The following is a 20,388-nucleotide window of genomic DNA, read 5'->3' as shown; positions in this document are numbered from 1 at the left end:
CTTAGAACAAACAGCAAGCTCAAACCCAGCTCGCACCAAACACCGGCGTTTGCCCATTGACCCCGGCAATACCCAGCTCTGTATCACCTCCCACACAGAATCCTGCCCCACCCACACTCCAGGTGATGCAGGTGACACAGGGAACCAAGTCCCGCATCCGGGCAGATACAGCAAAACAACCGCCCTGAGGAAAACAAAGCTGGGAGGCCTGGAATCAAAGCTCCTTGCCGTGGCAAAGCAGAGAGGGAAAAGAAAAAACACCACCTCACTGATCCCTCCTGCTTCCCTTCCATTTCTCACTGCATTGCCACACAGGCACAGTTTTCCCAGACTGCCTCACTGAAGTTTTGCACACTCGATTTCAAACCGGATCTATTGAAAAGTCAGAAGAAAGCAAGCAAAGCAATGCAAATTTTATGCAGAAGTTGCCCGTGTTTGGGTACAAAGCGGAGACTTTTGGGAAAAGCAGCAACAGCCGAAGTACTGGAGTCACTGCAGGAAAGACAAAACAATAATCAAGGATAATATTTAAGAGCTACAGCTACCTTCTTGCCAGTATCAGACAACAGAAATGACATCAATTATTCAAGGGTTGCTGTCTCCTCTAAATGGAATACTGGGGCTCCTTTTTGCCCTTCTAAAGTCAAACAAACACAATTTTTTAGATCGTTTCACAACTACACGTAACAGAAAAAATTAAATGTTCACTCATAGGATTTAGACATGCCTGAAAATTAATACTGATATATTTAAATAAGCAACGCTACCGACAGCGAAGATACAAACTCAAGCAGTTATTTTCACTGTGCTGTAACACAAATCTCAGAACGAAGGGTTTAAAAGGCAGCAATCAAAAGCAAAGCCTCGCAGGAACAAGGAGGGAGTTGGAAAATGACTCAATTTTTAGTCTTAAAAAAACACAACAATTAATTAGTGTTTTAGGGGATTTCCACGTCCAAACCTGCGAAAGCCTGCTCCTGCTTGCTCGCTGCAAGTTCAGGAGAACGTCAATACCGCTCAGGAAATACACTCCTGGATGACACCAGCAGAAAAGAATGCACTTCCACCACCGGCGAGATGGCTCTTTCTTGCTCTCTTATGTAAGGCTTAGGGGTAATTGTACTTGGAGGCACATCTTTCCATTTTTAGAACGTCTTCCTGCAGCTCCATAGGAACACGTCGGTTGAGCTAGCTGCTGTTGAGCGGTCCTTCCCGGGCCTGCGGAGATGCAGGGAGGGGGCACGGGCAGGAACGGCCTGGGCCCAGCAATGCCCGAGCCCAGAGGACACGGCTGGACGGAGAACGCCGGGCGCACAAACCGCTCACCCCACCTGAAATGAGCCACGTCTGGCAGGTGCTCCGAGGCAGCTGCACTTATCTCCCCAGTATCACAGAAAGCAGCGTAAATTACAGATGGCAACAGAACGCTTATCCACCTAATTGCATTTTCTCGCCTATTTGCGAGACCACTTCAAATCCAAAGCGCTTTAAATTGAGCTTTTCAGCAACGGCACAGGAGTTCTACAAAGGCTCAAACTGTTGGGTTTTTTTTTCCTTTAACTTAATATAGAATATTCTCTACTACTTCAGTTCTCATACAATCAGAAAGGTAAAACTTCAAATAGCAGAGCAAATGTGAACATGCCCAGCAAGGAGGGGCAAAAGTAGCCTCAAAAATCTGCCTTGCATGTACTGTGCTTAAAAGAAGTGTGCAACACCACGGTTCTTTTGTCAAACTAAAGCCCAATAAAAACTTCATGAAAAATGTCTCATTTTTATATATATATATATATATATATGTATATATAGACTGCACATAATTATTTCTTCAAACAAGGTTTTCAAACAATTTGCTTCTTTAAAATGGCAAATACGCTTTGTAAGTTGTTTCTCTACGGTAATGCTGCTGGTTAATTTCAAATAACAGCACATCTCCTGATGAATGCTGTCAAAATATTTTTTATATTTTAAAAGTAGCCCTCAGCAAGGTTATTAATGCAGAGTTCAGACAGCACATTCCCGTACAGCAGGGTAAACATGCACACGCATTACCTCGTCCCAAATTTATCTGTTCTTAATACTCGATGCTGCTGCTGCCTGTCAACATCCTCCCGGTGAGCCACAGGAAGGATACGCCCCGGAATAACAAGCAGTCCACTGTCATTTATGGCCACCTTAAAAGACAGCATTTACTTACAACTGGAGCGACAGAGCACCCTGCCCATGTCTCGGGGTGCCATCCTGGGGACCCGCTGTCCTCGGGCACTTGGGGACCCGAGCGCAGCTCACCCGGGGCAGGGCAGCCACCACCCGACCACAGCACGAGGGCTGAGCGTGCCGGAACCATGCCAGGTTGATAATCCGGGCCAGAAGAAGCCAGGCTCCCTCCCAGGAGCCCTGTCCTGCCCACACTGCTGCTGTGGCCCCCGGAGCACCGTGGCACTGCTGGCACCCCTGGCACTGCTGGCACCCCGTGCCGCTGGGCTCAGGCCTGGCTCCCAGGTCAGCAGCAGTGCCAGGGAGGCAGCCCTCGGCCTGGCCGGCTGATCGTGGCCAGTCTGATCCTCCTGCAAAACCAAGATCACTACCATCACCACCACAGTCCTGCAGAGAAATGAGAAATCGTGGTAGAGCTGGCACAGGACACTGCTCTGACACCAGGCTGGTTGCTTGCTCCATACCTGTCACCACAACCACCATGCAGAGGTGGGACAAGTCTTTAGACTCCATTTTCCCCAAGTAAGTCTTGATGACAGTGAAACCGTTTCCTGGAATGGCAGCATGAACTGCAGGTTCCACAGCAAATCCCAAAGAACTGACGAGCCAACCTCACTGACAACCTCTTGGCAGAAGACTGAAAAACTTGCACTGTAAAGATTACTCGAGGAACTCAAGCCTAAAAGATAGAACAGAAAAAAATCAGTGGCCAAAATCGCCATGGAGCACAGCATTATGGACTGACTCAATTTCTAAACGGGAGAAGAATCCAAGCAGGCGGAAGCGTAACTTAAGTGGTGGATTTGAGAAGAACCAGTCTTAGGAAATAGAGAACAATGTGGTGAATGAGCCAGCTGGACACAGCAGAGCTGATGCTCCTGCTCCCAAATAAATCCATAGCTCTCCAAAGCAGTGGAAGGGATGACACACAGAGGCATGCAAGTAAGCTAGGAGAGGATTCCTTATCTGGGAAGCATACCTGCTTTTAAAAGAGATACAAATGCAAAAGGTTGATGGTCCCTTCCTAGCCTAAGGGGAGAGGAGAAATCTACCTGTCTGCTGCTGTTCTCCAAGTCAAATAATAATGGAGCGATGAGGAAGCCAGAGAGAAACAAGCCAAGCAGGGCTTGCTAAAGCAGCGCAGAAACAAAGAATGACAGAGACATCTGCCTGCAGAGAGAACACAGGCAGGGAACAGCCCGGCAGGCACCTCAGGCAGGCTGAGGTAAACACAGCCCCCGTCTCAAACGACCACGATTATGTACGCAGCCTGCTTAAGGGAAGGGAGACAAAAAGGAGAGTTAACACAAAGCTCCATCTGGTGAGAAGTTTCTCCACTAGGAATTCCCTTGTGATTGATCACATTTAACATGGCAAAACAGCGGTCTTCACACCTTCCAGGGATGGCTGGTAGGCAAGAAGGGCACGGGGCAATAATCTTGCCAATGCTCTTTACCCAAGTCACAGACAGTGACCAAAGAAAGTTTCTGCGACAGAAGCCAAAGTCATCGCCAAACGTAACTGGAGAGAAGAACACAGCTGCTCCTGTGGGGAGGCCACAGTGATGGCACATGCTGCTGCAGAGTGCAGCAAAAACACACCTTCAGCAGAGGACCTGAACTGCTGCTGCCTTTAGAATGAAATGGAAGTTAACTCAGCGCCTGGCACAGGCCTTGCTCCTCACATTTGCAGCTGGTTCTGCTGGTCTGCCCGAATTCAAAGGCTGTCGTGATGACAAAGAAACCAAATCCTTCTCTTCCATCACCAGAAACCTTTCAAAATAGAAACTGCGAAGATATTGCTCTCTATGAATACTTGGGTGTAAAAATAAGGATAAGTAAATGTTTGAGAGAAGACCAAACAGGTCTTAAATGATAAAAAAAATTTATTGTTGTAACTAAAAGTTAGGAGATATCCCAGTGAAATGAACATTTTGGAAAAGTAAAAAATTAGTGAGTATATCATCTGAGAATAGAATTACTGGTGGCTATTTTCTCCACTGTTGTAATTGCACTGTTAGCATCCATAGAGAGGATTCCTATCATACTGGTACATCTGACTTATTTTTTCTTATTTGTACAAATAAAATCGTATCTACCTTAAGGGGAGTCAAAGCCCTTCAATGAGAGTGAAACCAGCAGAAAGTAGCTGGCTCATCTGGGATGTGTTTACAGGCAGTTCTGTTTTGATTCACATTCTGCTGGCATCTCTGCAACTGGGAAATGTTAAGGTCGAATCAAGGTGATTTGCTTGCTTTCCTCCTGTGGCAGGGCCACTTCCGTTAAGATTCTTTATTAAAATATACACCCGGATCTTCACGCAGTAGCTCAACGGAGTAACAACCCAAGCTATTTCGGCACTTAGCATCCACCCATAGCTCTCCAGCAATGCCAGGTACATCTGCATGCCCACAAAGTCACACGTTCAGGTTCCACCTCACTCAAAGCACAAGTTGGCGTGTGAAAGTCATTAGGTCAAGTCACTTTGTCTCCCTCCTCTAGTTCTGTGTCCAGACTTCCCATCCTGGTTGAAGTTCACCTGGGATAAAGAGGGATCTGATCCTGTCTGTCCAGCAGAGGAGCAAGTCACGGCCACAGCTGCTCCAACCCCCCAGTGAGAATCCCAGCTGTAGCTGTGCCATGATAAAGAATAACTTGGGGGAGACTGTCCCCTCCCCAAGTCTGCACACACAAGTCACCATTCCCTTTGGATCTGCTGTGGAGACCCACACAGATCCTACACTGCAGGAAGGTTGACAGACATGTTCTTTCACCTGGGAGAAATGATGGACCTCGGCCAGGTGAGAGGCGCAGTCGCTGCATCTCCTAACACACACTCCCAGACAAAAAAGGCAAAACAGAAATAAAGCCAGGCATTAGCACCACCTCAGCCAGTCTCACAGCCCCACTGCCAGGATCCCGGACAAGATTAATCATGTCAAACACCAGCTTTTGTTTCAAGGAAAACCGGGTGAAAAACTGACACACACCTAAAACTGAAAGGGTGCCATCAGTGTTCATAAATCTACGAAGTTGTAAGTCTCGCAGATTTAACACAGGACACCAAACTGACTCACGCTCATATTGCACAAAAAGTACACTGGCAAGAAGTCTGAACTTCGGAGCATACAGGGCTGCCCATCAGCAAGGGCCTTTGAAAGGCAAAGCAAGTCCCCAGCACGGCAGAACAGAGCTGCTCGCTCCATGATGTGAGACACCAGCCAGAGCATTAACGAGCACTGTATTTCAAAAACCAGCACAGCCTCAGGGACAAGCACTGTCTTCCCACCAAACTGTCCCACGGCAGAGACTGAAAGGCCCGAATTTCACCAGCACGTGGCAAAGCCAGCTATCCACAAACCCTGCAGAGCAGCTCCAGCGCAGCGGAGCAGAGATCCCTCCGGCTGATCCCGGCTGACAGGGACCCCAGCGTGGTTCTGCACCCCGGGGCTCCCTCCCAGCCTCCACAAGGAAAAGAGCTGGCTGCACTAACACAGCATCCTCCAGTCCGGAATTACCGGATACAGCGAAATTATGGGGACATGATCGTAAAGGAGATGAATTCCAGCTTACAGGATCTTTTTAAAAGTTGTGTAAAATGGATAAATGCTTTGAAGGAACACCAAGTATTAGCTGTTTTCCAGAAGTTTTTTTTTCCCTATTCTGTAAGGAATCTTTTAAAAGCTCTAAGTACAAGTGATTCTTACAAGCAGAGACACTGCAGAACAGAGGTTATTCATCTGTTGTCTAGAACCAACCAAAACCTGGTTCTGAAATACAGGTCAAGCAAGCTTAACAGTTTTGAATTTCAACAGACTAAACTTTTCTAGAAGGATTTTCACCTCTCACCTCGGTGTAAGAAACAATAAAATCCATCGACACGTGTAAATCCAAAAGACAGCAGTACACTGGGAGGGTTCATAACAGAAATGTTGTAAAAATTTAGAAAGTTAAGAAGCCTGTTTAGACATCACAGGTACATCCCTGCTCCCCTCCTGCCCCAGGCTGTTAGAAGTTGCCAGAGCAGAGGCTCTGGGGATGGCTGTTAATTAGTTCCTGGGCATTAGCAGCATGACATAGCAGAGCTTTCACATGTAGTATTTATGTTTGCGCTAGGGAAAAGGACACACCACCCTTGAATTTCTAGGCTTACAAGGCATTTTTGCTTCCAAGACAAAAATCTCTGCTCTGGCTACAATTCTGTGCGAGACGCAAACCATTTCAGTCAGCTAGAGGATAGTTCCAAGCCCGGAGATCAAAGCTGAGGCAGCCTCCACGAGATCCTGCGCAAGGAGGGAAACGGCCGAACGCAGCAGCACATCCTGTCTCCCCTTCCTCCAACATGTCCAAGTTTGCCCACTAAAGACTTGGAAGCGAGACAGACACGTCAAATATTTGGAAAGAAAACCCTCACAGGCAGGTGGCTGTTTGCCATGCAGACAACAGCAACAAGTTCTCCCACAGGCCTGCTTGTGTCAGGGACCCTGGGGGGAGCAAGAGCCAGTGATCAGCTCCAAGAGAAGCAAGAGCAACTCTAGAAGCGACCTGCTCAGAGTTGGCACTCTTCATTTCGTGAGAGCACTCCACACTAGCACAGGCAGCTGCTGGCTGTGGGACGAGGCCGCCCCGAGTGCCGCACAGCCGAACTCTGCACACCGGGACGCTACTCTGAAGTGGGATCAATCGGCTCCCACGACCAAGGAAAAAGGTCACGATTACGCTTCAAAACAGAGAGGTGTCTGCACAGCAGCATCCTTTGTTGTCACCGCGCTCCATCGCAACGGCAGGCTGGAGAGCCATCAGGTCGGGGAGGCAGGATTCAGCCCGCTCTGGGAACACAGCTCCAAGGCTCAGCGAGGAGCCGAGGGCGGCAGGGGCTCCTACGGCCGCCCCAGCCTGGCACAGGGGTTGTTACCTGGGGGGTGCAGACTGCCCTGGGCTGTCCTCAGTCATTGGTGTTGGGAGCTGGAGCACGCACAGCCGCTCTGCCTGGGAGAGGGGCACGGCCTGACCAACGCACCCCTCACCACACCGTCACCGACCAGCCGAAAGCACCATCCCACAGTGTGCACTGCTGCACACAAAGCACGTCGCTCAATCCTCTACAAGAATAAAAAACCCTGGAAGACTGCCATGGTAAAATACTTTTGTTCTGTTGCAATATGACTCCTGCGATGCATTGGGATGCAGAGAAAACAAAGGAAAATTCTGAAAAAAATTGCAATAATTTGAATTATCTTTCCTATCTAAAAAAGCAACTTCCTTTAGTATTTCAAATTTCAGTCTGAAATAAATTAATATTTATATTGTAGATTAAATCAATATGCTAGTAAGAAAGACCAATTCAATTATATCATATTAACTAATACAATGAACTGTATCACTAAAACAGCATTTGCTGGAATTCTAGCAAGGCAAGACTTCCTAAATCTAATGCACTTCACACCTCCTCAAAGCAGGAAGTTGTGATTCAGGATATCTTCTTTTGTATCTACAACAATAAATAAAATATTTAAAGTCTGCCCATTATGAACAGCAATAAATGCATTAAGTTTAACAAAACCTGTTATCCTCCTCCACTGGGCGGCTACATTTCCAGGCTGGATCAACGCAGCAGCAGCTCCCAAAGGACAGTGGGTGGTTCCTTTCAGAGCACTCAAGTCGGCCAAAATAAAACTCAGTAGCTCATCAGACAAATCCAATTCCTGGATTCAGCACGCCTTGCTAATTCAACACTTTTTAACTGCGTATCTTCAGGATGGGCTTTTTTGTTTCGGGATTTGGCTCTTTTGCTGTTGCAGTTTTTTTGATTTTATCTCAGTGCCAGTACATGACCTGCTAAATTTTTTTTCCTGCTTAAAAATAACCTATGTTCCACAACTCAATTAAAAACCTCTGAGTGTTGAAAGACTGACTACGTCAGCCTGAAGAAAAAGCATCCCACAACAGGCAGTGCTCTCCACCAGAACTTCAGAACTTCCTTAAGAAGTGTCAAGTCCTTGAAACACAGGAAGTTTTTCTGCCAGTCAGTCCATTCTGTGAAGAACAGAAAACTAGGATTTTTCTTTTTAAGTATCTTCTGGAAAAGAACGTATTTAATGACAGTGAAATTTCCCGAATCTCAGTGCATGCTGTTGCTATGATTTACGCAAAGGAACAATTGCAAAATGAAGAAAACTCAGAATTTTCTTCCTTTATGTGATAGTCCAAATAACACAGAGCAAGCAGACACATCTCACAAGCCTACAAGGAGTCTGAGATTTCTGGGTTCAATGTGTTTTCATCTCCCATCTGAAATATAAACACGCGCCCAGGAACAAGTGATGAGTTGTATCTCACTGCCAGCATTTTCAGTTTCAGCTGAACTGGGTGTTTCCGTTGCACTGGCTGTGAGGACAAAGCTGGATATGAAGGCTGTGGAGCAGCAACAGGTGGCAAGTCCTGTCAGTGCACCTTTGATTAAGGCTGAATCAAATGACAGAGCCCCGGTTCAGTACTGGATCACAAGCGCCCTGGATTAGGGGTGTGTTACAGAAAGGCAGGTTACTGGTATTTTCTCCAATCGTTTCACCAGGGTAAGTTTGACCCTTTCTGCCTGTAAGCTCTGTGGAGCACGGACGTCCCTCTGATTCACAAAGAGCCACGTCAATTGGGAGTGTAGTATGATACAAATTAAATCTCCTTTCACGATATGGCATAATTTCAATACTGCTGTGTTATTTCTCAATCAGAATATATGGTAATTTTGTTTTTAAATAAAAACGTGATGAAAATACTCAGTCTTTCTGAGATCTGTTTCCCTGCATAACTTTACATACCACACAAGACTTGAGCATGTAAGACAAACGCTTTTGAGTATTTATAAAAGCCTGTTAGAAGCATAGCCCAGGTGATAGCCTTGGCCTTGCCACACCACAGACAGAACATGAGGAGCTTCTGATAAGAAGATAAAGACGGGAAATGTTTTTGGCATCCACAAACAGAAATCCAGAAATTCTTTCATGCTTCTCCCTTGTTCCTTGCAGCTGGACCCCGTGGGACAAAGGGTGATGTTAGGCATCAAACCACAGCTCCTTCTTTTCCTCACTTGTTCCCAGACATCTCCTGCTCCTAGCCCTACCTGGCTCCGGGAAAACCGCCCCTACCTTCCTGCCCTCTGCCCCTCCACCTCCTCCTGGGACACTCTCCCTCTTGCTCCGGCTGCCTTTGGAGGTGGCCCAGACAGTCTGAGGGCACTTCTTGGACCAGCCTGAGGCAGGTGCACCCCTACAGCCAGCCGGCACAGGTGCCCCCAGACAAGCAAATCCCACCAGGGCTCCCCCAGGCAACGCTCCAAGATGTCCCTCAGCCACCAGGGAACGGCCCGAGGTGCCCCACGCTCCTCTGCACAAACCCAGAGGACCCTGGGGCCAGCTCACCCCACAGCCTGCAGGGACTGTGGCCACCTGCCTCACACAGCCCAGAGATCCCACAGCCACGGGGGAATCGCCCTCACTGCCCGCAACCTCCAACCCCCGGCACACACAGTAAGCACATCACAAATCCCCCCTCCGCTGCGATGCGGAAAGCAAGCTTCAACTTGTACACCTTCAAAGAACTTACAATAGATTTCTGTTCTTTCTTTTCTGTTCTTTCTTTCATCTGTCTGTTCTTTAATAATGAATTCATTACAATATCAAGCAAAACACTCGACCAACTATAGTGTTAATTGAAGGCTCACAAAAACACGCTGCATTTCAGCTGGAACACTATGAGGGGGGGTTAATTTTACTTATTTCTTGAATAATAGTCTAATGACTCTCAAATAAAGTAATGACTTCCAGTTTCATTTTCTCCACTAAATTAAAGACAGATTTTAAATTATTTTTAAAAGCAATTAAACAGGAAGTTGACCGGTCTTCAATTCCTAGTGCTAGGTAAGAAATCTCTAAAACGCTGTGCAAAGTAAAAAAAAAAGGAGAGCTCTGTAAGACATGGTCATGGAGACATTTTGGAGAAAAAAAAGCAATTTCTTTTTCTTAATATATTAAAACTGCTTAAAATTAAAGTAGGAAAACAGACGTATAACAAAAGTATGCCTTTTTATAAAAACTGTTAAAATGGCACCTTCTTTAAAGACACCACACACAAAGAACAGAGTTTTCCCAACTTTCCGAGGTCATCCTTGTTTTCCTGTAAGAGTGGGATACAATGAAGAGGACCAGAAAGTTGAAGGCAGCCCCAGACATTCTGCAGGGATGCCGGCAGGCAAAGGCAGGAGGAAAAGCAGGACAGGCAGCGGCGAACTGGCCGGGCTGGTTCCCCACGCTGCAGACACCGCGGGCTCCTCGGGGCGCAGGGCTGACTCACACAGCCCGGCCGGGAAGGAGGACAAGGCTGTGCCGGAGTCACCTCCCTGACCCCGGACACACGGCCACCCTGACCCCGGACACACGGCCACCCCGACCCCGGACACACGGCCACCCTGACCCCGGACACACGGCCACCCTGACCCCGGGCACACGGCCACCCCGACCCCAGACACACGGACACCCTGACCCCGGGCACACGGCCACCCTGACCCCGGACACACGGCCACCCTGACCCCGGACACACGGCCACCCTGACCCCGGACACACGGACACCCCGACCCCGGACACACGGCCACCCCGACCCCGGACACACGGCCACCCCGACCCCGGACACACGGACACCCTGACTCCGGACACACGGCCACCCCGACCCCGGACACACGGCCACCCCGACCCCGGACACACGGCCACCCCGACCCCGGACACACGGCCACCCTGACCCCGGACACACGGCCACCCCGACCCCGGGCACACGGCCACCCTGACCCCGGACACATGGACACCCTGACTCCGGACACACGGACACCCTGACCCCGGACACACGGCCACCCTGACCCCGGGCACATGGACACCCTGACCCCGGACACATGGACACCCTGACCCCGGGCACACGGCCACCCTGACTCCGGACACACGGACACCCTGACCCCGGGCACACGGACACCCTGACCCCGGGCACACGGACACCCTGACCCCGGGCACACGGACACCTTGACCCCGGGCACACGGCCACCCTGACCCCGGACACACGGCCACCCCGACCCCGGGCACAAGGCTGCCCCACGGGCCCTGATCCGGGACACACGGACACCCTGACCCCGGGCACACGGCCACCCTGACCCCGGGCACACGGCCACCCTGACCCCGGGCACACGGCCACCCTGACCCCGGACACACGGCCACCCTGACCCCGGACACACGGCCACCCTGACCCCGGGCACACGGCCACCCTGACCCCGGGCACACGGCCACCCTGACCCCGGACACACGGCCACCCCGACCCCGGACACACGGCCACCCCGACCCCGGACACACGGCCACCCTGACCCCGGACACATGGACACCCTGACCCCGGGCACAAGGCTGCCCCACGGCCCTGATCCTGGACACACAGACACCCTGAGCCCGGACACATGGACACCCTTACCCTGGACACACGGACACACTGACCCCGGGCACACGGACACCCTGAACCCAGACACACAGCTGCTCCACGGCCCCTGATCCTGGACACATGGACACACTGACCCCGGACACATGGACACCCTTACCCTGGACACACAGGCCCCCTGACCCCGGACACACGGCTGCTCCACGGCCCCTGATCCTGGACACATGGACACACTGACCCTGGACACACGGACACCCTGATCCCGGACACACGGCCACCCTGACCCTGGATATAGAGCCCCCCTGACCCCGGACACACGGCCACCCTGACACACGGCTACTCCATGGCCGAGCACCACGGCCTCCAGCCTCCCACGGCTCAGCTGAGCCATGCTGAGACACCACTCACAGACCCTTCTCCTTCAGCCTTCCCTTTAAATGACAGAGCCAGGGATTCCACTAGCAAAAAAGAAAAGAATTAATCTCCTGTGAAAGTGACGGACTCCTTCCTTCCTCCTGAAATCCAGGCCTCTCCCGTCTGCCTTGGAATAAAGGAGAGAGGGACTAAGGGCAGCAAAGGGAGAGGAGCAAAGGTCTGAGCACTGCTGCCGGCTGCAGAGATTTAACTGACAAGACACTGGGATTTTCTTCCGTGCAAGAAAGCTTTGGGAAGGCCACCAGAGGCAGTTTTTGGCTGTCTTTACCCACCTCCTCCCCTCCCTCTGCAAAGCTCCCCCGAGCAGAATAAATGAGTATTCTGTCTGGATAAAAGAGCAGGAGAAGTTATCCAATGAACTAGGACATCTCTCAGGCCTTAGGAAAAGCAGCTGAGAATCAGCAAAGCTCCCAAGCATGCCCAGAGCCCGCCCGGTGCCATCCTCCCCTGCAGCTCCATTCCCGAGTTCTGCTGCCAGAGCCAGCACAGCCTGCTCCTCAGGAAAGGCCGTTTCCACGGGCCCTGGCTCTGGGCTTGGCTGTGGTTGTGTGTTTACTCTCCATCTTCACTAGCATTTGAACTGCCTCGCTGGCAGCAACACTGCAATCGAGGCGGAGGCAAGTAGGCAGTGACAGCTCTGGCCATGCCCAACAGCCCAGCTCCACAGCTGGCTCTCTGGTCATTCCCACAGAAAGCTATGCCAGCCCTTTCGCTTCCCCCACCTCATTACTAAACTTCAAACCAGTTTAATTTTGGACTGACGGTACATGCCATATCCATATGGATTTGACATCTTATTTTTGCTTGAGAAAAAGCTCCCCCCACCACACCTAAGCAGAAATGCTGAAAACCCCGGGATTCTGGCCGGCACCAACACAAGTTGCTGGGAGATGTCCACGCGCTCACTGCTCAAAGAGGCAAACCACGCTGTTCCCGCAGCAGGCCGCGGCAGCGGTGTCCCACACACGGAGCTGCTGCTCCCGGCAGGGCACCCCTGCCCTGCCCCAGGCTCCTGCAGCAGGGCACTGCCCCCGGGGCAGGGTCCCAGGCCACACAGCCTGCCAGGACAGCGCTCCGCTCTGCTCCGCTCCGCTCCACCACGTGTGAGCGCCTGAAAAGGAGCCGCTCGTCCTCAGCCATTCGCGGAACCACCCAGAGGCACGGATTGCACTGAAAACGACAGAAAAGAAACCGACAGCAACACAGACTGAGGCCAAGAGCAGGCTCACAGCTCCGCTTTTCCAGACAACTATCACGAGTTCGGCTTGCTTTTGCAGGGGACTTTTCTGTACCACACTACACCAAGTATGTCCTGGTACTACAGCAAACTACTGTGAAGCACACTGAACTCCCTGAACCAGCCACTGCTTTCCTGCACCAAACGAATAACCAAATGTTGCAGTACTTGATTTTTTTTCTGCAACACACTTAAGAAAAAAAAAAAATTCCCATAACAAAATCAAGACATTACTCACACAGTCCCATTGCTCAGAACTGTTTTAGCTCTTCATCTGCACTAAATGTATTGAAATAATCTACATAAAGTGAAGCAGAAGTAAATGAAGTTCTTATTTATGTTTTCTGTTCATTTAAAATGGAGCTTTTCTCCAGAGTCTTTTCTCACTGCATGCAGATTTCTACCCCAAACACCAAACACGCATTGCTAATTAAGATTACTATTATTTGTACACAGCATATGCTATCACTGAATATGAAAAAGACCTCAACATGCACTACAGATGCTGTTTTGCTATTGCAAGAAGCTTCTGTATGGAGGTAGTGTATCCTATAACTTTCCTTGTTTACGTTGTGTGACTGAATTCAACTGTTCGTTATAAAAGGATCCTGCATTACCATTGAAAAATGCAAACTCCAAAAGGTGTTAGCTTGTCGACGTTCTACAAAAACTTAGAACAAATTCCCCCCTCTCATAGAAGATGACTCTCACAAAACTTTCCCCAACTGTTTTAAAGCAAAACCTCGGATATCAGTACTGCTACTTATGCTGAACATCTAACAAGATGAAAGGCAAAAAGACAGTTTTTACTGGAAAGGGCCTATCAGCTTTTCTACCTTAATTGAAAATATTAATAGCATCTCATTTCAGCAGCAATAGAGCATTTCACAAGCACTTTCAACAGGAGAAAGTTACTGCAATCTGCCTTTCCACAGCCACGTTACATTTATTTGCATGTAACATTGTAATGTTTTACAGAAACATTACAGGATATAAATGCCAACAAAAAGCTTTTGCCCCCAAAACACACTCCCCCCGCTTTTGACACGACAAACATGACTAAATCACTGTCTCTTCATAAGCTAAATAAGTACGTTTATTAGCTTCCCGCATTTTTATCACAATGAACAAATTATTTGGTATTGACCTCAAAAATACAGTTGTTAGTCAAGGGGAAAACATTATCATCCTTGTCATCTCCTAATCTCTCAACTCCAATTTATCAAAAATCGCCAATGCTGAAAAAACTGAAAAGGCAGTTCACGCAACACCGGTGCTCTCAGTCCAACCACACCTTTCCCTTCAAACAGTCGAATCTGGAAGCAATGACTAATGTAAAATTAACAGAGAGCAGGAGGCTGTTTAGAAGGAAAAAAAAAAGGGACAAAGGTCTATGGGGCAAACAGAGGCACTTCAGTAACACTCAGCTCCCTGCCCGTGAACTGGTGATGCCTCCTGAGCGTCAGCCGGGAGGAGGAATGAACCAAGAGGGGGCTTGAGTCATCAACTCCGGTTTTTCTGCGCCGAAACAGCCTGGGCTCAGCATCAGCATTTATTTTATTGCGGCGAGACTTCATTTCCCAGCTCTCCCAGCCCAAGGCAGGGCGGTCGCGCTCGGTAACCGGCACCTGCAGAGCACTCTGTGTTCCCGCACAGACCGACTGCAGCGTGCCCGAGGCACGGCCGGCCGGCGGCACGGCCAGGCTGTCCCCGCGGCCGCGGCTGTCCCCGCCTGTCCCCGCCGCGCCCGCAGCCCGCACGTGCTGCCGCGCTCCCCGCCCCGCCTGTGCGAGCGGAGACGGGGGGAGAGAACGCCGCGAAAAGTTACTACAGCCCCAAGAGCCGTGCCCCCGGTGCGCGGGCCGAGGATGCTCCGCCGCTCCCCGGTACTCGGCCACGGGAGCGCGGCTCGTCCTGCGGTCCCGCGGAGGGTGAAAAAATCCATATCCGAACCCCGCGCAGGGAACACCGCCGCGGCAGCGGGGCCGGGGGCCCCGGAACGCCGGGGCGGCAGCCGAAGCCCGGCACTCCGGGGCACACCGGGACGGGCGCCGGCCCCGCGCGGGCACGCCGGGCCCGGCACCGCCGGCCGGCTCCCCCGCCCGCCCCGCCATCCCGCGCACCCACCGCCGCGTCCCCGCCCGGCGCCGCGGGCACGGCGAGGCCCGCCGGCCCTGCCCGCCGCGGATCCGGCGGCTCCCGGCGCGGCGCCGCGCACACCCCACGCCCGCGGCGCGGACACCGGCGGGCCCGGAGCCGCACCGCCGCCCGGAGCCGCGCAGCGCCCGGGGCAGGGGCCGGGCGGCGGCACCTCCGCCCGCGGGGCCCCTCCGGGCGGCTCGGCCGGGCTGCGGGCGGCTCCCGGGCGCGGAGAGCGCGCGGCGCTCCGCCCGCGGGGCCGCCCGACACCGCGGCTCTTCGGCCCCGATACCCCGGCGGGGTCCGCCGCCTCGCCTCCCGCGCCGCCCGCCCGGCCGCACCCCGCGGCTCCCCCGGCCCTCCCGCGCGGCGGCCCCGGCCCGCGGCCGCCCCCGCGGCCCGCACTCACCGCGCGGAGCGGCCCCGCGGCCCCGCCGGGCGCGCCCGCCCTACCCCGGGGTCTCCATGGTGGCGGCCCCGCCGCCCGCTCCGCCGGCCCCGCCCCGCCCGCGCGCCGCGTCACGCGCCGCCCGGCCCGGCGCCCTCCCCCATTGGCCAGGCGTGGCCCGGGGCGGCGCCCCATTGGCTGCTGCCCCGCGTTAAACTCGCCAATGGCGGCGCGACTTGAGGTTGCCGTGGTTACCGATGCCGTGAGGGGGAGACGGCGCGGCCGGGACGGGACGGGACGGGACGGGACGGGACGGGACGGACCCAGCCCAGCCCAGCCCAACTCAACCTAAACTAACCCGACATAACCCAGCCCGTCCCGTGCCTGGGGCGGCTCCGCCGGGAGCGGCCTGGCCGGACCCGCGCTGTGCCGGGGCGGCTCCGCCGGGCCAGCCCCTGGGGACGGCAGGCTCCTCCGCGCCACCCGCCGGAGCCCTCGCGGTGAGTGTCCGGGCGCTGTGCGGGTGGATGGAGGAACCGGCTGCACAGCGGCCGGTGCGGCGTGCCCGCCATGGCCGGGCGTGCCGGAGGAGCCGCCGCGGGAGCGGAGCGGGGCCGGCCCGGAGCCCCGGGGCTTGGCCGGGCCGCGGAGCCGGACCCTGCCCGTCACCACGTGCTCCGGGCCGGCCCGCCGGGGCGGGGAGCCCGCACCGGCTGAGCGGCTGCGGGCCCGTCCCGCCCGCGCTGCTGGGCGCCGCGCTGTCCCGGTACCGGCACAAGGCACGGCCCGCCGCGCTGCTCAGACCCGCCGGACTAAACCCAGGTGTCGGGGAAAGACGGGAAAACTCTTTCCATAGGGGTTTAACGTCCCACCATTTCTAGCTTCCAGTAGCTTAAAACTGTCTTGATGGCATGTGAGGAATCATAGATGTAGAAAAGAACAGCCAGCATCCCTAAACCCGCTGTAAAACATTTAAATTAGGGGATGTTACATGGTGATCAACTTTTTGCATCCCATTCCTGTCCTGAACTCCCCATCTCGGTGTGTCTCGGGGCTCTGGCTGGGGCAATTCTTCTCCTCCCGAACAGACTGTCCTGGTGGATCCCAGGCGTGACTGCTTTTCCATTTACCTATCCCTGTCCTCCCGCCCTGCAGGTACGATAGCCATCCGCACTCTCCGCTTCATTGAATGACACTGTACAGGGCTAAGAGGAGCCAAACCCAAATGGCCACTTGAATCAGCAGCTCTTGCTGCTCGAGAGGTTGTTTTATCCGCCCTCTTCCCCTGTTGTATCGATGCAGACGGTGTAGCAAGCCTGCTGTAAAGGAACGTGGGAAAAGCATCCACATTGTAACTTGTGCCTGTTTTCCATCCAGCTCAGATTTTTGGTTTAGTGTTTGATGGAGTGGATCACAGTTTTGTTTGAGGCATAAGGACACATGCACTCCTGATGTGGTTTAATTGGTGCTAATGCTGCAGGTAGGACCGTGTCCTTCATCAGCCTCTGCTTAGGAGGGAACTGCAGGTAATAAGTGGGAGGTAGCTGAACATGGAGAGTCACCTTTAAACTCATGTAGTCCCTTCTCTGAATTTCCCACTTGGAATGTAATCTGCAACAAGGAAGCCATGGAGGTTATTGGTAAGATATTTAACCTCTGAGGCGTTTGTTGCTATTTGTATAATTATTTGTATATTGAATAATGCAGTAGGAGCTCCTACATAATGATGATATCTACATGGAAAATGCTTGGCAGCTGTAAACAGGAGCCTTGAGTCCTCACTGCATTGAAAAATTTCATGATTCATACCATGTAAACTACACATAAAATATTACCGGACCAGAATGGTGGTCTCTGTCCAGGAAATGGGAAACAGGAGCTGAGGGGAATAACAGTAGAAAGTTAGTAAAATAGAAAGTAACACGTAAAATAAAATAAGTGGGGGAAGGGTCAAATGAGAGTAGAGAGATAGAGTAAAGATAAAATGTGAAATAACCAGGTCTAGAATAGAGGGAGGAGAAAGTGCAGGATGTGTGAGAACGGTGACCTTTGTTAGTTGCGAGGCTGCTTCTACCAAAGGTGTGCTAGATTAATTAAATTAGCTTCAGATCAGTCTCAATTGGTTTTCACTGTAATTTGGGTATTATTATGCTGCTTGGCTTTCCCAGATACCATGAGGAATGTCCCCCAGTAAATGGAACTGTCGTTGTGGCAGGCACAGGCTCGGGCAGGACGGGGAGGTAGGTGGCACAGGGCCATCTCCAGCCCTGCCAGGGTCGGGGTGCTTCCAGGGCATCGGGAACGGGCTGTTCTGGTGCCTGCATCCCTGCAGGGCCCTGCATTGCATGGTCTGCCCGTGCTTTAGGGTTTCCCGTTGGGTGAGGTGGGAAAGGGTAAGAAATACTGTTGGGGAGGAGAAGGGCACGTTAAGTCGGTTTGTTTGGCACAAAAGAGATAGAAAGAATTGAAAGTAACATTTTGAGGTCCTGTCAGATTTGGAAATATGTTGTATGACTGTCAGTGAGGAAAAGCTATTTCACTCTGTCTGGTACTGTTCATACCCTCCTAGCTGGTTTGTTGGCACCCTGACCAGCCAATACATTGTCTCATTGACTGCTGGGTGGCCCAGGGCAGCAATCCTGTCCAACACAGGCTGTGGAAAGGCACCCCATTTCAACTTCCCAGTGCAAGGGGCTGCATGGAGGGTGATTCTTTGATTCCTTATTGCATTAGCTGATAGTGGCCTTTGTCAAATATACATTTAAATTCGTACATAAGTTTTAGAATCAGCGACGAACAAGTACAGTTTCTTTTTATTCACCTTCTTCTGGGTGTGACTTGCAAGTAAGATGGTCTTTTTCATTCCCTTTTGGAAAGTCATGATTCCAGCATGTTTGCAATTTGTAACAGCCGAGTCTCGTGTTCTCCTTTGGGACCGTACTGATTTCTCTTGAGCCTTAGATCTGACCCCTTAATGATACCGTGGTTTAGATAGCAAAGCTGTTAACGGGTATTTGCGAGTTCTTTCGCTGCTGTTGTGCCTCTTCAGCATTTCCAGTCATTAATATGTTTTTCTGCTTTGTTTTATCTATTCTGAAATTAATCCATAATCAAGTCTTGCTTTATAATATATATTCCACAGATGTTCACAGCCTTTGCAGAATATTGACACGCCTATCTTTTAATTTTAGAGATAAATATGAGTCACAAAAATAGTGTCGCTTTGTTTCTTGGTGGTTTTGTTTTGGTTTGGGTTTTTTTTTCCTCTTTTTTTTCTGCTTTTTGTTTTGCTTTTGTGAATTTGGTTGGTTTGGTTTTGGGGGGTTATTTGGGGGTGGGGGCTGCGGGGTGTGGTTTGGTTTCTTCTGGAAGCTATTTAATGCTACCCACTTTAACTGTAATCTCTTCCAGATACTGAAATTAAGAAGGTTTGGGAAAAAAAAAAAATATCTGGAGAAGAGAGTGATGCTCATGGCAGGCTAACACAGACTAACATGAGCAGCTGTTTAGTGCTCACATGGGGAATTATTTAGATGTGTGGGTTTTTTCCTCTTATTAAAACCTACAATTTGATTTCAAAAGTTTCTTCAAGCCATCTTGTTGATGTCACAGCAACTCAGTCAATTACAGTACAAATGATTTTGGGTAATTTTGAAACTGTAATTTCATTTGGTATAGAAAGCACTAAATGTTCTCCTGGTTTTAATTGCTTAACTGGGGAGGGAAGGCACCTAATAGGTCTGAGGAATGTGGTGGGCTGACATTTTGCTTTTTCAGTGAGGACTTTTATAGAAACGTTCTATTTCAGATGTTCAAAATTCAAAATTACTGCTCTGCTGTGGATAGATATTACTCTTTTCCTGTGGTAAAACAAGATATTGAGGAAAACTCTTGGATTCCGACGGGTTGCTTGCACTTTCTTTTTGTCTTGCATGGCTTTGAAGCATCAGGTAGGAGTGTTTGATTGTAGATGGTGCACAGTGCTCAGCACGACCAGCAGCCTTCACTGCAGAGCCCTGTGCTCTGGCTCAGCCCAGCTGCCACGGGAGGGACGGTGGTGCCACGGGAGGGACCGTGGTGCCCCGGAATGATCTCTCTCTCCAACTTTCCCAGTGCCAGCACCAGGGTCCGTGCAGGGAGCTGCCTTACAGACCCCATCCAGCTTCCCTGGAACCTCCCTGGCATAGCTGCCCTGGTCTTTTCAGGGGGATCCGTTTTCCTGAGCACACGCCTCCTGCCTGTGATGCCTGCCCCAGGGAATGTGCAGCCCCGTGCAGCAGGAGTGGGGAAGGCTCTGCCCTGCGCACCTGCTTCAGCAAAATGGACAGGTTTGGGGAACCACAGCTTGCTGACCCGTTGTGGAAGCTCAGGAACCTTTTCCTGGCGAGCCCCGCAAGTCCTGTCCCACTACACTGTTCCAGCTGGCAGTGGAGTGAGGGTGGTGCGCTTGGGGCAGCAGGAGAAGGGATGTCCTGAAGTGAGCTGTGCTGCTGCGGCCAGCTAATGGTGAA

At 51.6% G+C, this 20,388-nt stretch overlaps 1 protein-coding gene across 1 annotated transcript in view; it reads left to right on the top strand.

Moving 5' to 3' along the window:
* Positions 1-16,176: 16,176 nt before the first annotated feature.
* Positions 16,177-20,388, top strand: part of CCDC148 (coiled-coil domain containing 148) — a 51,369-nt gene continuing 47,157 nt past the window's right edge. Inside the window, exon 1 of the mRNA XM_066190503.1 lies at positions 16,177-16,377. The gene's annotated coding sequence lies outside the window, so the exon portion shown is untranslated. The remainder of the gene's footprint in view (positions 16,378-20,388) is intronic.

The sequence above is a fragment of the Chamaea fasciata genome, unplaced genomic scaffold (genome assembly GCF_029207755.1).
Source record: "Chamaea fasciata isolate MVZ Bird 193981 ecotype frontalis unplaced genomic scaffold, bChaFas1.0.hap1 SCAF_8, whole genome shotgun sequence".
NCBI lineage: Eukaryota > Metazoa > Chordata > Aves > Passeriformes > Sylviidae > Chamaea > Chamaea fasciata.
This window is presented reverse-complemented; position numbering and strand designations above follow the sequence as displayed.